This window comes from Callithrix jacchus, chromosome 5, assembly GCF_049354715.1.
Source record: "Callithrix jacchus isolate 240 chromosome 5, calJac240_pri, whole genome shotgun sequence".
NCBI classification, from domain to species: domain Eukaryota; kingdom Metazoa; phylum Chordata; class Mammalia; order Primates; family Cebidae; genus Callithrix; species Callithrix jacchus.
Window position 1 is genome coordinate 25,286,641 of NC_133506.1, and position 16,595 is coordinate 25,303,235.

The following is a 16,595-nucleotide window of genomic DNA, read 5'->3' on the forward strand; positions in this document are numbered from 1 at the left end:
CAGTGAGCCAAAACTGAGCTAGTATACTCCATGCTGGCTGACAGAGAGAGCCCGTGTCAAAAACATTTTTTTTCTAAGCAGTGAAAAGCGGCAGGGAATACCAAGGGATAGGAAGGAGAAGTAGACAGGAGGCAGTGAATAGTGGTTAAAGCTAGTGGCAGGTTGGGGTAGAATGGAACAGAGTGGAGATTTGATCCTGAAGGCAGCAGGCAGCTGCCAGAGCTTTACAAGCAGTGCAGGTAAATGGTACCCGTTCTGTTCGGATCACAGGGGAGCAGAAAATTGGAAAGAGGTGAGGAGACTTGGGAATGGCTAAAACACTAGCTGAAAAGCCACATCATCAGTCCCAGAGAGAAAGGACAAGGGCCCAAGGCTTCATCCAATGCTGAGGCAACGGGAACAGAGAGATCCCAACCGATGTCCACGTGCAAAGCGTGCAGCAGGTGGTGGAAAGTGATCTGATGTTAGGTGAGGGAAAGGGAGCTGCTGGGAACGACTCCAAGTAGGTACTTAATCTTTTGTGAAACTGAGAGATGAGTCAGGAAGTCAATGGAGATGTGGGGACTAGAGGAGGAGGAAGAGGTGAGTTTGAAGCATGCTGAGCTTAAGATGCCTAATGATCAGAGACATCTGCCTGGCACTGAAAAATGGATTTGAAGCTAGAAAACTGATATGGGATAGATCTTGTATTTTCTCACACACAAAGACGAAGTTCAGTTTTGATTCAAGAGATCACAGAGCCATTGTACTTGCAAAACAGTGGAGCAATACTCGTTCTACCGATGGATAAAAGCAGGAAAGCTAATCTGGCAGCTGAAAACGATGGCCCAGTGCCAGGTCAGACTGAGATAGTTTTTGGTTTTGTTTTCGGGGGTTCTTTGGGTGTTGGAGGGAGTTGCAATTTTATTTCCTTGCTTGTTTATCGTGGTCATGTAGATATTAAATGACTGTCTCCTCCCCCTCCCAAGGATGCTCAATTCCTAGTACTGGCATAGACTTACTAATCACTGGCATGCATCTTTTTGTCTGCCTGGAGGTGAAAAGAATGTGTTTTGTCACACTGGTCAAAAGGCGAAAGGGTAAGAAGAAGGCAATTACAAAATAAAGTTATAATATAAGTTGTTCTGCTTCTCTTTTCAAAGGACTTCATTAGACCTATTAAGGAGAGCTGGTTGATATGGTTGAGCAGGGTGTGCGCTGAACAAAACTGGACTCTGCAATTTGTATCTTAGACCCTGTAGAAATGAATATTTATTATAAAAAACTTCAGGTAGATGACAGAAGGGGGCATCTTTTTCTAATTTGCATAAAGATATTGTCTGGGCTACTAGACACTATCCCTTCCTGCCGAAGATCGTTGGCTGGTGTGAAACATAACAGCAGTAACATACAGTCATGTGTTGCTTAACGACTGGGAAACGTTCTGAGAAATGCATCGTTAGGCAACTTTATTGTGCAAACATCATAGAGTGACTTACACAAACCAGGATGGCATAGCCTACTACACACCTAGGCTGTGTGGTGGAGCCCATTGCTTCTGGGCTGCAAACCTGGACAGCATATTACTATACTGATTACTGCAGGCAACTGTAACACAAGGTTAAGTAGTTGTGTGTCTAAACATAGCATTCATGTTTCTAAACATACCTAAACATAGAAAAGGTAGAGTGAAAGTGTGGTGTTTGTAATCTTATGGGGCCGCTGTCATATACGCAGTCAGGAAATCTCATTATTCGGTACCTGACTGTATATTCACTTCACCCGGGAATTAGAAGGCTGAAAGGAAACACAATCCGTTTTCCAGCTGCTGGAACCACGCTATGAACATCAGCCTGGAATTCAGTCTTTAGCCAGTTTGAATAGTGAACAGACACAATTCAAGATACAAGAATCAGGCTTAACATCTTGTTGTAGTCAAGGGCAACGTTATTCTACCAAAAGAGAACGTGTAGCATCTCCAGTTTCTGCTCGCATCTTGTGGAACCGGAAAAGAAAGACAGAAGTCATCTTCACTTACTCAATTCCTTGCGAGGATTCATACATCAATTCCTTAAGTGGAAGATTTTCTCTTACCTGAAAATATGTGACATCAAGAACAATACAAGTAAGATTTTAATGTGGTTATAATTCATTCCAAGAGGGAAATACGACTCAAATCCATTACACCTAACTTGTTTCCCTTTTAATGTATTTCTTGTCAGGTGAAAGCTCCTGAGAAGACAGAGGCTCTATCTCGTTTATTGCCAAATCCTTGTTCCTAGAAGAGTAAAATAGAAGATGCTTAATAAAGCTTGCTCTTGTTCCGGCTAAGCAAATTTATTTAGCCTTTTAACCTAGGATTTGAAAGAATTTAGTCAGGATGAAAAGAAATCAGGAACTGGACCAGTTTAAGGGTATACTGATAATCACATTTATGAGTATGGTGAAAATTTACTGAGCAATTACTGTGTGCCAGGCCACTGTTTTGATGGCTTAACTATGTCGACCCGTTGAATCCCCACATGACCCACAGTACCTCATGCAGGTTGAGAAAGTTCCCCCAGTTCAGCCAGAGGATGAGAGTCAGAGCTTGCACTGAAACTTGGGCAGCCTCACTCTACAGCCTGTGCTGATGCCCATAGTAGGCACTTGAGCTGCTGTGTTTGCCTGAATGCTAATAGCCTTCCTCTCCCTTTACTACCTTGAGACTGAGCAATGTGGACAAATGCGGATAGCTTTCTTGTCCTTCTTTCAAGACTGTTGGGCTGGGAATGGTGGCTCATGCCTGTAATCCCAGCACTTTGGGAAGCCGAGGTGGGCAAATCACCTGAAGTCAGGAGTTTGAGACTAGCCTGGTCAACATGGCGAAACACCGTCTCTACTAAAGATACAAAAATTAGCCGGGCATGGTGGCGCAAACCTATAGTCCCAGCTGCTAGGGAGGTGGAGGCAGGAGAATCGCTTGAACCCAGGAGGCAAAGGTTGCAGTGGGCCAAGATGGCGCCACTGCATTCCAGCCTGGGAGACAGAGCTAGACTCTGTTTCAGAAAAAAAAAAAAAAAAAAAAAAAAGAGAGAGAGAGAATGTTGTATCTGTGCATTTAACTTGTTCAACAGTCATTTTCCCAGTTACTCCATTTTGCTAGTGGCAAAACTCCTGAACAGATAAGCAGATGCTCTGCCCCTAGGCAGTGTCATTTGGAAATTATTTGGTGTTTGGAAGCTCCACATCCTTGGTTATCTCAAATATGGCTCTATGCATGCATTTAGAGGCTAGAGGATCTATTTCAGCCCATCATTTCGAAAATGCTCATAGAATATGAGCTTCAATGGGGACAAGGGCTTTGGTTGATGCTATAAACAAACAGTCGTTGGCACCCTGTAGACTCTCGGAAAATATGGAATGAATGAATGAAGCCATGTCCTGAGAGCCCTAAGACAATATGTGACACGCCCATACCCCACCCCCTCCAGTCAATAGGAAAGAATGAGAATGGCTATATTACTTATCCGCATTTTATTTTTGAGCAGTAACTGACTATGGAATTATAATAGTGCCTTTTTTTCATCTTCTTCAATTATATTCATAGTTAAAATATAATTAAAAGTTTCAACCTCACAAGATTTGGAAAGATGCAAAGTCAGTGGCTTCTTCTGAGGTTTTAGCTACCCATTATCCCGGGGAAATGTTGGCCTCTGGACAACTGAATGCTGACTGTTGAGAACACTTGCACCGGTCCTCTACCAGAATTGCCAAAATGGCCTGCAGGGAAAGGAAGGAATCACCATGTTTAGGGCGCCCTCTTCTGTTCAAAGGGCTGAAGCCACGTGAAGCCAGGGCAAGGCTTTCAGCGGATGAGCATCTTGGAGCAAACGTCAGAGAACCACAGACTTTTATTCCTGGAAAGGGTTTTAGAAACGACTAGTTCAAACCACACATTACACATGGGAAACTGACGCCCAAAGAGGTCAAATGCTGTATCCACAGTCACACAATTGGTTAAATCTCGAAAGAGGAGGAAACCAGGCTCCCTGGCCCAGGCCCCTCAGTAACAAGAGGAAACCGAACTCGTAACTCCAGTCTCTTATGCCTTTGTAAAAATCAAGAACAATTAATCATAAGTCTATGGTGCCTATTTCTTATGATTTATACCACCAACTTCCTGTAATGTCACTATTCACATTTTCAATACATGTTAACGAAGATTCCACAAGCACAGATTTCCTTAAGAATCAAAGAGAGACTTGCCTCTGTTTAGTCCAGCCATTCCTTTCATTAGTTTTCACCACAGGCTTCATAGTTGCTTGAAGATTTTTAATCCAACAAGCAAATTGCACTTTTAGAGTAAAAATGAATTTTCTCATTTTAAAAAGTACAGAAACAATGACCACGTATGAGTTGTTACGATACTGATATTATCAAATGAAATTAAAAATGTAAAATACTTAAAACAGTGATTGATACATTATAAACATGCCGGAAGTGTTCGCTATTATAATTATATACTAACAATCAAAAGTAGAAAGAAAAAAAGTATTTTTGTTAGTCTGTGCAGCCCTATGGAAGATTAATGTATCATTCCAATTTGATATTTTGAAATACTAAAATTAATAGTGGAGTTCAAAGGTAATTCTGAGGATATTTGGAAGCCAAAGATCCTTAGGCTGGGGCCAACTGCTATAACCCATTAACCTTCCAGCCTGGAGGGGCTCCCTCTGCTCTTAGATGGGATCGATGCTCTTTGATCTAATGAGTTGATGTGGGTGCTTTGGTATGAAGGGTGTGCCCTTCAAGCTTTCTTGCTACTCCACCGAAGCAAACATATCCTATTAACAAATTCTTACAGATAGACATCTGGAGCCTAGTAAGGATGTGTTGAATGTTTGCAACTCTTTGCTAAGACCACAGGCTTCTAAAAGAAAAAAAAGCTAATTTCATTTATGTGACATTCTAGAAAAGGAATCACTAATTCGGTGACTGCCTTTGAGACAACAGAATTGAGTTTGACTGGGAAGGGGCATGAGGAAAGATTCCAGAATGGCAGAGATGTTCTCTTCTCAAGAAGGGTTTGGGTTTCATGGGTGTCTGCATTTGTCAAGATTCATCAAATAATACATTTACAATCTGTGCATTTTGTTTTATAAGTTTTATTTTTAAAAAATAACTATAAACAAATATTGAACTCCAGTATGCTGAACCATTTAGGGGTGAACTGATATCTGCAAATTTGAAATGCATCCCCCAAAAAAGTGGATAAACTGATGGATGAAGGGATGACAGAACGCGTAACAAAAGATATATAGTAAAATATAACTATGGTGGGCATCTGGATATTCACTGCATGATTCTCTCAACTTTTATATCAGAAAATTGTCATCATATGTTGGAATGAAAATGATTAAGATAGAGATAATTATTTATTATCTTTAAATATGTTACTCCAATGTATTCAATGTTCAAAGTTCTGCTTTGTAAAAGGGCATTTTTAAAATTATTATAGTTTAAGTTCTGGGGCACATGTGCAGAACTTGCAGGTTTGTCACATGGTTATACACATGTCATGGTGGTTTGCTTCACCCATAGACTTGTCATCTGCATTAGGTATTTCTCCTAATGCTATCCATGCCCTAGGCCCCCACATGAACCACATGTGTTCATGAACACATCATCCCTTTTTATGGTTGCCTTCCATGGTGTATATGTGCCGTATTTTCTTTATCCAGTCTATCATTGATGGGCATTTGGGTTGGTTCCAAGTCTTTGCTATTGTAAACAGTGCCACAATAAAGTATGAGTGCATGTGTCTTTATAATAGAATGATTTATAATCCTTTGGGTATATATCCAGTAATGGGATTGCTAGGTTAAATGGTATTTCTAGTTCTAGATCCTTGATGAATTGCCACACTGTCTTCCACAATGGTTGAACTAATTTACACTACCACTAACAGTGTAAAAGTGTTCCTATTTCTCCACATCCTCTCCAGCATCTGTTGTTTCCTGATTTTTTAATGATGGCCATTCTAACTGGTATGAGATGGCATCTCATTGCGGTTTTGATTTGCATTTCTCTAATGACCAGTGATGATGAGCTTTTTAAATATGTTTGTTGGCTGCATAAATGTCTTCTTTTGAGAAGTGCCAGTTCATATTCTTCACCCACTTTTTGATGAGGTCTGTTTTTTTCTGGTAAATTTGTTTTAAGTTCTTTGTAGAATCTGGATGGTAGCCCTTCGTCAGATGAATAGATTGCAAAAATTTTCTCCCATTCTGTAGGTTGCCTGTTCACTCTGATGATAGTTTCTTTTGCTGTGCAGAAGCTCTTTAGTTTAATTAGATCCCATTTGTCTATTTTGCCTTTTGTTGCCATTGCTTTTGGTAATTTAGCCATGAAGTCTTTGCCCATGCCTATGCCCTGAATGGTATTGCCTAGGTTTTCTTCTAGGGTTTTTATGGTATTAGGTCTTATGTTTAAGTCTTTAATCCATCTTGAGTTAATTTTTGAATAAGGAGTAAGGAAGGGATCCAGTTTCAGCTTTCTGCATATGGCTAGCCAGTTTTCCCAACACCATTTATTAAATAGGGAATCTTTTCCCCATTGCTTGTTTTTGTCAGGTTTGTCAAAGATCAGATGGTTGTAGGTGTGTGGGTTATTTCTGAGGCCTCTGTTCTGTTCCATTGGTCTATATATCTGTTTTGGTACCAGTACCATGCTATTTTGGTTACTGTAGCCTTGTTGTATAGTTGGAAGTCAGGTAGCATGATACCTCCAGCTTTTTTTTTTTTTTTTTCTTCCTTAGGATTTTCTTGGCTATTCAGGCTCCTTTTTGGTTCCATATGAATTTTAAAGTAGGGTTTTTAATTCCATAAAGAAAGTCAATGGTAGCTTGATGGTGATAACATTGATTCTGTAAATTACTTCGGGCAGCATGGCCATTTTCACAATATTAACTCTTCCTAACCATGAACATGGAATGTTTTTCCATCTGTTTGTGTCCTCTCTTATTTCCTTGAGGAGTGGTTTGTAGTTCTCCTTGAAGAGGTCCTTCACATCCTTTGTAAGTTGTATTCCTAGGTATTGTATTCTCTCTGTAGCAATTGTGAATTGCTACAAAGCAATTGGGAGTTCACTCATGATTTGGCTGTCTATTATTAGTGTATAGGAACACTTGTGATATTTGCACATTGATTTTGTATCCTGAGACTTTGCTGAATTTGCTTATCAGTTTCAGGAGATTTTGGGCTGAGATGATGGGGTCTTCTATAAATATACCATCATGTCATCTGCAAACAGAGACAATGTGACTTCTTCTTTTCCTAACGAAATACCCTTTATTTCTTTCTCTTGCCTGATTGCCCTGGTCTAAAGTTCCAATACTATGTTGAATAGGCATGGTGAGAGAGGGTATCCTTGTCTAGTGCCAGATTTCAAAGAGAATGCTTCCAGTTTTTGCCATTTGGTATGATATTGGCTGTGGGTTTGTCATAAATACTTTTTATTATTTTGAGATACGTTCCATAATACTTAGTTTATTGAGAGTTTCTAGCATGAAAGCTGTTGAATTTTGTCGAAGGCCTTTTCTGCATCTATTGAGAAAATCATGTGGGTTTTTTGTCATTGGTTCTGTTTATGCAATGGATTATGTTTATTAATTTGTGTATGTTGACCCATCATTGAATCCCAGAGATGAAGCTAACTGGATTGTGGTGGATAAGCTTTTGATGTGCTGCTGAATTCAGTTAGCCAATATTTTATTGAGGATTTTCCCATTGATGTTCATCAGGGATATTGGCCTGAAATTTTCTTTCGTTGTGTCTCTGTCAGGTTTTGGTATCATGATGATGCTGACCTTATAAAATGAATTAGGAAGGAGTCCCTCTTTTTCTATTGTTTGGAATAATTTCAGAAGGAATGGTACCAGTTCCTCTTTGTACCTCTGGCAGAATTCAGCTGTGAATCCATCTGGCCCTTGACTTTTTTTGGTTGGTAGGCTATTAATTACTGCCATAATTTCAGAACTTGTTATTGGTGTCTTCAGGGATTTGATTTCTTCCTGGTTTAGTCTTGGGAGGGTGTATGTGTCCAGGAATTTATCCATTTATTCTAGATTTTCTAGTTTATTTGTATAGAGGTGTTTATTCTCTGATGGTAGTTGGTATTTCTGTGAGATCTGTGGTAATATCCCCTTTATCATTCTTTATTGTGTCTATTTGATTCTTCTCTCTTTTCTTCTTTATTAGTCTGGCTAGTGGTCTATTTTATTGATGTTTTCAAAAAACCAACTCTTGGATTAATTGATATTTTGAAGGTTTTTTTGTGTCTCTATCTCCTTCAGTTCTGCTCTGATCTTAATTATCTCTTGTCTCCTACTAGCATTTAGATTTGTTTGCTCTTGCTTCTCTAGTTCTTTTAATTGTGATGTTAGGGTGTTGATTTTAGATCTTTCCTGCTTTCTCTTGTGGGCATTTAGTGCAATAAATTTCCCTCTATACAATTCTTTAAATGTGTCCCAGAGATTCTGGTATGTTATGTCTTTGTTCTCATTGGTATCAAAGAACATCTTTATTTCTGCCTTAATTTCATTATTCACCCAGTAGTCATTCAGAGGCAGGTTGTTCAGTTTCCATGTAGTTGTGCAGTTTTCAGTGAGTTTCTTAATCCTGAGTTCTAATTTGATTGCACTGTAGTCTGAGAGACTGTTATGATTTCCATTCTTTTGCATTTGCTGAGGAGTGATTTACTTCCAATTATGTGGTCAATTTTAGAGTATGTGTGACATGGTGCTCAGAAGAATGTTTATTCTGTGGATTTGGGGTGGAGAGTTCTGTAGATGTCTATCAGGTTTGCCTGTTCCAGATCTGAGTTCAAGTTCTGGCTATCCTTGTTAATTTTCTGTCTTGTTGATCTGTCTAATATTGACAGTGGAGTGTTAAAGTCTCCCACTATTGTGTGGGAGTCTAAGTCTCTTTGTGGGTCAATAAGAACTTGCTTTATGTATCTGGGTGTTCCCGTATTGGGTGCATATATATTTAGGATCATTAGCTCTTCTTGTTGCATTGATCCTTTTACCATTATGTAATGCCCTTCTTTATCTCTTTTGATCTTTGTTGGCTTAAAGTCTGTTTTATCAGAGACTAGAATTGCAACCCCTGCTTTTTGTTGCTATTAGCTTGGTAAATCTTCCCATCCTTTTATTTTGAGCCTATGTATGTCTTTGCATGTGAGATGGGTTTCCTGAATACAGCACACCAATGGATTTTGACCTTTTATCCAATTTGACAGTCTGTGTCTTTTGATTGACATTTAGCCTGTTTACATTTAAGGTTAATATTTGATCTTGCCATTTTGATTCTAGCTGGTTGTTTTGCCCATTAGTTGATGCAGTTTCTTCATTGTGTCGATGCTCTTTACCATGTGGTACAGTTTTGGGGTGGCTGGTACTGGTTGTTCCTTTCTATGTTTAGTGCTTCTTTCAGGACCTCTTTTAAGGCAGGCCTGGTGGTGATGAAATCTCTCAGCAATTGCTTGCTTGTAAAGGATTTTATTTCTCCTTTGTTTATGAAGCTTAGTTTGGCTGGATATGAGATTCTAGGTTGAAAGTTCTTTTCTTTAAGGATATTGAATATTGGCCCCCACTCTCTTCTGGCTTGGAGGATTTCTGCTGAAAGACCTGCTGTGAGTCTGATGGGCTTCCCTTTGTGAGTAACCCGAACTTCCTGTCTGGCTGCCCTTAGCATTTTTTCCTTCATTACAACCCTGCTGAATCTGACAATTATGTGCCTTGGGGTTGCTCTTCTTGAGGAATATCTTTGTGGTGTTCTCAGTATTTCCTGGACTTGAATATTGGCCTGCCTTGCTAGGTTGGGGAAGTTCTCCTGGATCATATCCTGAAGAGTGTTTTCCAGCTTGGATTCATTCTCTCCATCACATTCAGGTGCACCTATCAAATGTAGATTAGGTCTTTTCACATAATCCCATATTTCTTGGAGGCTTTGTTCATTTCTTTTCACTCTTTTTTCTCTAATTTTGCTTTCTTGTTTTATTTCACTGAGTTGATCTTCAATCTCTGATATCCTTTCTTCTGCTTGGTCAATTCAGCTATTGAAACTTGTGTATGCTTCACAAAGTTCTTGTGTTGTTTTCAGCTCCATCAAGTAATTTATATTCTTTTCTAAGCTGTTTATTCTCGTTAGCATTTCATCTAATCTTTTTTCGAGATTCTTAGTTTCTTTGCATTGGGTTAGAACATTGGGTTAGAACAGTTCTTTTAGTTCATAGAAGTTTGTTATTACTGACCTTCTGAAGCCTGTTTTTGTCAATTGATCAGACTCATTTTCCATCCAGCTTTGTTCCCTTGCTGATAAGGAGTTGTGATCACCTGGAGGAGAAGATGCATTCTGGTTTTTGGTGTTTTCATCCTTTTTGTGCTGTTTTTTTCCCCCCATCTTTGTAGATTTATCTACCTGTGGTCTTTGTAGTTGGTGACTTGCAGAAGGGATCTCTGAGTGGACATCCTTTTTGTTGATGTTGAAGTTACTTCTTTCTGTTTTTTAGTTTTCCTCTAACAGTCAGGCCCCTTTGCTGTTGGACTGCTGGAAGTCCACTCCAGACCCTGCTTGCCTGGGGATCACCTGTGGTGGCTGCAGAACAGTAAGGGTTGCTGCCAGTTCTTCTTCTGTTATCTTTGTCCCAGAAGAGTACCCACCAGATGTCAGCCTGAGCTCTCCTTTATGAGGTGTGTCTTTTGATATACAGGAATCAGGGAGCTGCTCAAAGAGACAGTCTGTCCCTTATAGGAGCTCAAGTGTTGAGCTGGGAGCTCCATTGTTCCATTCAGAGCTTCTGGGCAGGTACATTTAAGTCTGCCACAGTGGAACTCATAACTGCCTTTTTTCAGGGATGCCCTGCCCAGCAAGGAGGTAGTCTAGTCACAGTCTGCCAGCTGAGGCATTAGTGAGCTGCTGTGGGCTCTGCCCAGCTGCTGTGTGAACTTCTTGCTGTTTTGTTTACAGAGGTGCAGTTAGAACTGCCTCAGTAATGTGGTCTCCCTGAGTAATGGCAGACTGCCTCGGTATTGGCAGACTGCCTCAGTAATGGCGGACTGCCTCAGTAGTGGCAGACTGCTTTGGAAATGGCTGATGCCCTTCCCCCACCGAGCTGCACTGGCCCGGGTCCAGCTGCACTTGCTGTGAAACTCTCAATCCAGAGTGTTTCAGATTGCTGGTCTCTGGGGAGGTGGGTGGGACCTGTCAAGTCAGATCACCTGGCTCCCTGTTTCAGCCCCGTTTTTTTCGGTTGAATGGGACAGGCTTCAAGTGTATCCTACTAAATTCAGGCGCTCAAAACCAGGGGAGAAACCTGCACATAAAACAATAAAAACCAGTATCTCCAACTACTCCTGAGAAGTCTGCACTTCAACAGGCAGACTGATGAGGAAGAATTAAGTCATTTGAGATCTCACTAGGGAGTGCAGATACACTAAATCAAATATTGACATAAAACTATTTCTCAGGGGCAGACTCCTTCTTCTTTTCAAACTGACATTGTGTGGTGATTATACCTTGGCATAAATACCTCAAGCTAGAAAGGGTACAACCAGAGTAAGTACATTCTTTAAGTGTATTTCTCAGAAGTCAGGGAGCTGAAGTAACAAAATATGCCTGCAGTTACAATTTAAAACTGTAATTAATTCAACCAGCACAAGGACACTGATTAGCTAATTGAATATAATAAGTATAATTAGTATGTCCTATAATCATCAGAGCAACTATATGTCTTTTCAAGGCTTTACAGAAAACATAAAAGACCTTGTAGTTTAAATATTCAAGTCGTATTTCCAAGAATAGTAATACCAATCACATACCTTAAAATTTTTCAGCCCATTAATTGTATTTTACTTCAAAACTGGTTATTGAACATCATTAACCTTTGAGGTATATTACTGAGTTGAATAGAAACATAAATTGTCTTTTTAAATGGATGAAACTTATTAAACTTGCAGCTGATGATTTTTTTGTCAGATATTCTAATAAAAGGTACCTCACAAGTATTTCAGAGAAAGGACAAGAAACCCCAAAATCAGTTAAAGTTCCTTACGTAACTATGGTCTTACTGATTATAACAAATTAGCTCCTACATGAAGATTTGTCCTAAATCTAGGATAGTCAGAAAAATAAATATAAATTTTGGGATTTACAAAAGTTACCCAATTACCTTCTTCTGCTGGCCATGATGGAATAACTGGTATCAGATGATCATTCTCATTATACATAATCATAACCCTGGAGAAAGTACAAAGCAGGGCTGGGTGCTGTGGCTCAAACCGGTAATCCTAGCACTTTGGGAGGCCAAGGTGGGTGGATCACCTGAGGTCAGGAGTTCAAGACCAGCCTGGCCATAATGGTGAAACCCCATCTTTAAAAAAAGAAAGAAAGAAAGTACAAAGCAACTATTTTCAGGCATTGGACTACAAGTTGCACAAAATTGTGTCCCTAAGAGATGGGAAATTCAGAAAATGAGTTCTACATTTGCCCTGGCTAACTGCTGGTGGAGAATTTCCTGACCATGATACAGGATGGTGGGGGCAGAGCATACTGGTCTCAGTGAGGTGAGGAGGCAGAAAGGACTTTGGGGATGGCGAAGCAGATGACATTGGTAGGGTAGGTCTCAGAAAGGAGGCAGCTGTGCAAAGTGGGGAAAGCCTACCGCAGCTGAAGTTCAGCTGTGCTTGTGCAGGGCAAATATGCAGTGATTACTAGAAAACAGCTTCTTGAGAGAAGAATTGAAACACTAGAAGTTTAGCAGGGCTGGCAATTGTAGGCATTCTTTCTCAATCAGAATAAACAAACCTCATTAATACCCCAGTCACACAGCTCAGAAACCAGAGAGGTCATGCCATAAAATAAGGACATTTTATAGTAAGGTCTTCTCTACATATGCTCTAATTGGAACTAAAATAAAAATTTTTAAATGTCTCTATGGGTCAAAGAAATTGGAGTTTGAGTCCTGCGAGTCAGAGGAGCATGGTAAACACTTTGAACTTTCAAAGATCTATCCTAACAAAGCATAAAATGAAGCCTGTACATTCATCCAGTAATTAAACTGCCTACAGGTATAAAAAGCACTTTCAGAGGAACATAAGAGAATTTAGAATCAAGTCACAAAAAAAATGTCCAGCATAAAAAACTTTAAAATTACTAGGCATGCAGAGAAACAGAAAGTGTGACCCACTATTAAGAAAAAGTTACAGAAATAGATTCTGAGATGGTCCAGAGGTTTCAGCGCACAGACTTTATAGAAACCAGTATAAACATGTTAAAGAAAAATACATGCATCAAAAAGAAACAAATGGGGGTAGAAATTATTTTAAAAAGAAACAAGTGGGGATTCTAGAACTAAAAATTTAATGAATAAAAATTTTAAGTTTGCAAGATGGGCTTAAAAGATTGAAGATGGCAAAAGGAAGTTTCAGTGAACCTGAAGACAGGTAAATAGAAACCAATCTGGCAAACAGAAAAACATACTGAAGAAAATCAGACAGAGCTTCAGGAACAATATCAAATGGTCTAACATACGTGTAAGTGGAGACTCAAAAGGAGAGGAAATTGAGAAATAATTATCCAAAATGAGAAGAAACTGAGAAAGATTTAAAATATGACAGTTAAAGTCCCTAAATTTAATGAAAAATATTGGTTAACAGATTACAGAATCTCAATAAACCTCAAAGTGGATTAATACCAAACAACAACAAATGATTTGGACACGCCAATGTCAAACTGCTGAGAACCACAGGCAAATTCTCAAGAGCAGTGTGCACACGAATGCACACAAACACACACACCCCTATCTACCCATTCTCAACTATACCAAAACAAACAAACAAACCTGACCTTCCCTGGGAAAACATGAATAACCTTTGTTTTCAAGTTCAAAAGGCGAAAGTCAGCTATACCTGGCAGCTGCTCCATGCACTGCCTTTTCTGCCTGAGGGATTTAAGCTGCTCAGTGAGTAAGATTTTAAGTTGTAAGAGAAGCCATTATCACCCAGTGAGATCAGGTTGCTATAGTTTCCCAGCACCACCTCCCAGTACAGGTCTTTCTGAACAGGACTCCACAGCCTTCATGCCTTTTACATGAAATCCACAGCCACAACCTTGAATACCATGAAAACCCCTTATGCCAAACACAGCTTTACTCACTCTGTTGCCACGTGTGCCCATGTTGAAAACAAGGGAGCAAGAGGGCTGCCTTGGGGAAGATAGGTAAAATATCTAGATCCAGCTTTTGACTATAATTCTGGAGCTTGGATTGCAAGACCTTAACCCTGTTCACTATCCAACCAGCATCATTTGTCTAGATCCTAGTCTGGCTATTATGGGGTTTACAAATGAAAAAACAATTCCTAACCTTGAGGTGCTTCAAATTAATAGACAACACATTAAAACAAAACATAAGTATAGAATCATGGTTTTTCTGGGCATTAGGAATTTGGAGATTAATCTAGCTGTTTATATTCAATTTAAGGATCTGGGCCCCTGATTGGGTTAAAGCCTTGTTACCCAGTATGGTCTAAGGACAAGCAGTACCAGCATCATCTGGAAGCTTATTAGAAATAATGATCCGTGGGCTCCATCAGGCATGCTGATTCAGAATTTGCTGCTTACAAGATCCCAGGTGACATGTATGCATGTTTGAGATGCACTAGGTTAAATGATCTACCCAGGCATATGGTTCAGAAATAGCAACAACTAACCAATAACTAAGCTTCTGATTTTCCAAAACAAGATCTTTCTTCTACATTATTACATAATACCTTCCCTTCTTAAGAGGAAAACAGCTCTGTTATGAATAATGATGCCCAGGCTCCACCATAAACTCATTTCTTGGGATGGTATTCAGGCATTGTATTCTAAAAAGCCCCAAGTACAGCCAGGGTTAGAAGAGTCTCAGAAGTCACTACAGGATAGTGATCAGGGAAGGTTTCATGAAAGAGAGCTGGGTATTTGGTCTTGAAGGACAGGAAGCATTCAGAGGAGCTAAAAGTATTCCAGATGAGTTATGGCATAGAGTGTGATAGTGGCACACTCCTGGTGGCAAGTACCAGGAGAAAAAGAGGAGATGGCAGCAAAGAGTGTTTTAGAAAGCAGGCAATCCAGATTTCTAGATGGAAACTGCTAATTATCAAATGCTGAGAAGCCTTTCAAAGATGAAACAGGAGGCTGGACACACCAAATATCTGTGTGACACACATGGACATCTAGATGGCATCCTTGTCTATATGCAAATCAGCTGGATGCAAGACCATGCGCTATTGAAAATCTCTCTCACTGTAGTCACAACAGTCTGCCCCAATGGCTCAGACTCTTGAGATTCTGACCACACTTCTTACACTCTTTCCTACTCGTGTGTGTTCCTCCAATTCCTCATCTTTCCTAATTCCTCAGGCAGCACTTATGCGGTAAGTCTTCATTTCCAGGCCCAAGAGATGTCAGCTATTTATGTCTTTATTGTACAGCAAACATTTGAACACGGGTGCCCCTGCATTGTTGTTCTGAACCTTTATGTGTATTAACAACTAATTTATTGGTGAATGACGGAGTTATGGGTGAGGCAGAGAATGATGTTGAGGGATGAATCCAAGTAACACTGAACATGTCTCCAGAGCCGGGACTGAACTGAATTCACAATAAATAAAGCCTCGGGGCACAAGAAAGGAATGGATTCATCTTCTGAAAGCTAAAAAATAATTTTAGGAAATTCTCATCGCTCCCTGGCCCTTCAGACTGCGTGGTCATTTCCTTGATCTTCCCAGAGAATGACGAAGTTTCAGAAAGCCTATCTGAGGAAGGTGAAGAGCAGTGAGAGGGTGCACTGGTGGAAAAGCCCTCTCAGGAGTGAAGTGGGCCTTCCCCTCAAGATCCCCAGTGGGGGCGTCCCAGATGGCACTAGGGCAGACCTGTTCTCAACCAGGATCCCGAACAAAGACCTAGAGATTCAAGCCGACAGCAGGCCAACCTCTGGCCTAAGAATGACGCTCTGTTTCCCAGGAGATGAGAGTTTTCCCACAACTTCGTGGACTTCAAAAAGCAGAAAAAGGTCTCAGGGCACCGGAAAAGGTGTGTTCGGGTTGAGGGCGTGGGCTCAGAATCGGGTCTACCTCGTACGGGATGTGAGACTTCGGGAAGACTGTTCGGCCTTTCCAGGGCTTTAAATGGAGCTAAAGGGTATACGAGATGATGTTCGCCGAGTGCTCAGGAATATGGAACAGGAGTTTCCAAGCGGGGGGCTGGAGCCAGGGAGACCTGAAGATGCTGCAACACCAACCAGCACCAAAAACAGCTCGGTCCGCCAGCTGCACACCGCTGGCCAACCCCAGAAGCCGAACAGACGCGCCCAGAAACGTCATTTCCACGCGCCGAAGGGCGAGCCTGGTACCGGGTGCGGAAGTCGCTCCAGGGGAAGTCGCTCCAGGGGTCAGTGGGAAGGGAGGTTTTCCATGCAGAGGCGCTCAGAGGGAGGGTCGCAGTAGGGCCAGCCACTTTTCTCGGGAGCGTCTACGTGTTTTATGCACGTGGTTAAGAAAAAAGAGGGAAAATTCAGGTGCCACGGTGGCTATT

The 16,595-nt window shown here is 40.6% G+C and overlaps 1 long non-coding RNA gene across 3 annotated transcripts; it reads right to left on the minus strand.

Moving 5' to 3' along the window:
- Positions 1–1,421: 1,421 nt before the first annotated feature.
- On the minus strand, positions 1,422–16,379 carry LOC144582460 (uncharacterized). Of its 3 annotated transcripts, none has more exons than XR_013535134.1 (3): positions 16,136–16,379; positions 2,074–2,257; positions 1,422–1,974 (listed from the first exon to the last, which is right to left on the minus strand). It is a non-coding gene; the product is annotated as an uncharacterized LOC144582460 (long non-coding RNA). The 3 variants fall into 3 exon arrangements; XR_013535133.1 differs by adding an exon at positions 12,193–12,260 and having other exon boundaries at positions 1,422–2,257; XR_013535132.1 differs by having other exon boundaries at positions 1,422–2,257.
- Positions 16,380–16,595: the final 216 nt, after the last annotated feature.